This window comes from Arachis hypogaea, chromosome 6 (genome assembly GCF_003086295.3).
Source record: "Arachis hypogaea cultivar Tifrunner chromosome 6, arahy.Tifrunner.gnm2.J5K5, whole genome shotgun sequence".
NCBI lineage: Eukaryota > Viridiplantae > Streptophyta > Magnoliopsida > Fabales > Fabaceae > Arachis > Arachis hypogaea.
The window spans coordinates 26997283-26999001 of record NC_092041.1 but is presented as its reverse complement, the minus strand read 5'-3'; positions in this window follow the sequence as shown (position 1 = coordinate 26999001).

The following is a 1719-nucleotide window of genomic DNA, read 5'->3' as shown; positions in this document are numbered from 1 at the left end:
TTTAAATACTTCGGTTATTTTTATAGGGGTTTGTTACTTGTGACAACCAAATATTTGTATAAAAGGATTCTTTGTTGGTTTAGAAACTATACTTGCAACGAGAGTTTATATGTGAATTCTTTACCAAGCAAAAATCCATTCATCACACCAGAGAGGAAATTTCTTGCCGAGATGTTCATCAAGATAAAACGGAAAACATTCTTCTGTCGATTTTATTTTCAAAAATATTTCTTTGAAATCTTTAAATGACGATATATGTAGTTTAAAAATTAGAAAGCTTGGAGAGCTATTCAAATTTACCCAAACTCCCTTCGCCTGAAACATAGAAAAGAACAACTCTAATGAAAGTTTCACTTCCAGAAACTCCATCAATATTTCAAAACACCTCAAAAATGCCCAACCATTCGGGTGTAATTAAGACGGAGTACAATTCAACTACTTTAACACACTACACTCAAAGTCTGTAAAAGGAAGCTTCACCCGAAGCTCTTCTAGAACACAACTATACATATAAAAATACTAAAAATAGTTCTCTCTATGAAAGACATATTCAGCCCTCGTGTATGGCAACAATTCTACCCAAATCCCAGACCTTACTATCTTTGAAATCTCTATTTCATCAATACTACCCTTATCAATGAAGAGAGACCCATAGACTTTCACATCCTCATTCACCCAGTTATAAGACCCATCATCATCAACTTTCAGCAAACCTTTTCCCATTTTCTCACCCATTGTTTACCACAGCACAGAAAGGAAGAAGGCAAAGGGATCAAAATTAGAAACAGAAAGAGAAAAAACTAACCTCTTTTACTCATCTCTTACTCTTCCAAAACGTCTTTAAGTGAAACTACACTTGCTTTAATGAAAACCTTTAGGATTCCAAATGAGTTTGCCAACATTTAATAAAATATTTTAGTTCCAAATCCATTACAATCGTTGTTTCTCTTAGATACCAATAGCAATAAATCTCATTGAAACTAAAACTCCACCCACTTATCATTTAATGAAAAGACCTTTTATTTTTCTTTTCTTTTTTAAAGAAAATTACAACTGCTACATTTAATTATTTTGAATTTATTTTGATAAAATACGTTGAACTGGGGGCTCCATACCCTTATCAAAATGCCGAGTTATAACTTAATAAAAGCTCAACCTGTTTTATCAAAAAAATTTACCAAGCCAAGCTTGGAGGTTATGATATGACCGTTATACATCAGTTATACGTTATAACTCGGCTATGAATGTTATAGATCGGCTGTCAATAGCAGTCATCCAAAAAAATACCAAAATGCTCAAATATGCTATTACTTCCCGTTTATAGCTTCATTACTTGGGGAGATAACCGTTACTCTTCATTTCAGATATAAAAGAAAGGGTAAGAAGATTGTTTAGATTATTACAATTTGCAAATCCTATTATTCGCTTACTGAATTGAGCATCAGAGTGCCTTTTACAGTTGCCCACCTCTTGTTCTCTCATTGCCGACGTATAACTTATCTCGACAGAAAGCTCGCAGACACTCATTGGTGGACACGCTATACAGTGGCCAACCTCCCCAAGAATACTAACATATTTATATTACTTTACAAATGTCTATAAAATTATCATCCCGAAAGGAAAAAATATGAAATTTTTGTTCCCTGATAATAACTTTGATATACCAAAAACACTCGCTTGGGCATCGACGTTCCCACTCAAGAATATTATTGAAGAACC